Genomic DNA, 208 nt, shown 5'->3' with positions numbered 1-208 from the left:
CGGCGACCCCCCACCCCCCAGCCGGGTCGGGTCGGGTCGGCGCTACTTGCAGAGCCCCTCCAGCCGCTCCAGGGTGCCCTTCATGTCGCGGATGCGCTTGGCCAGGGCGGGCACGGGCTGCATGGCGCGGTCCAGCTCCTCGCAGCGCGCCACCAGCGCGTACATGGCGCGGATGCTGAGGTCGGCCGCCTCGCCCCGGCTCTCCACC

Source organism: Haliaeetus leucocephalus, unplaced genomic scaffold (genome assembly GCF_000737465.1).
Source record: "Haliaeetus leucocephalus isolate CR32 unplaced genomic scaffold, Haliaeetus_leucocephalus-4.0 Scaffold195, whole genome shotgun sequence".
In the NCBI taxonomy this organism is placed as follows: domain Eukaryota; kingdom Metazoa; phylum Chordata; class Aves; order Accipitriformes; family Accipitridae; genus Haliaeetus; species Haliaeetus leucocephalus.
Note: the sequence above shows the minus strand (reverse complement) of the source record.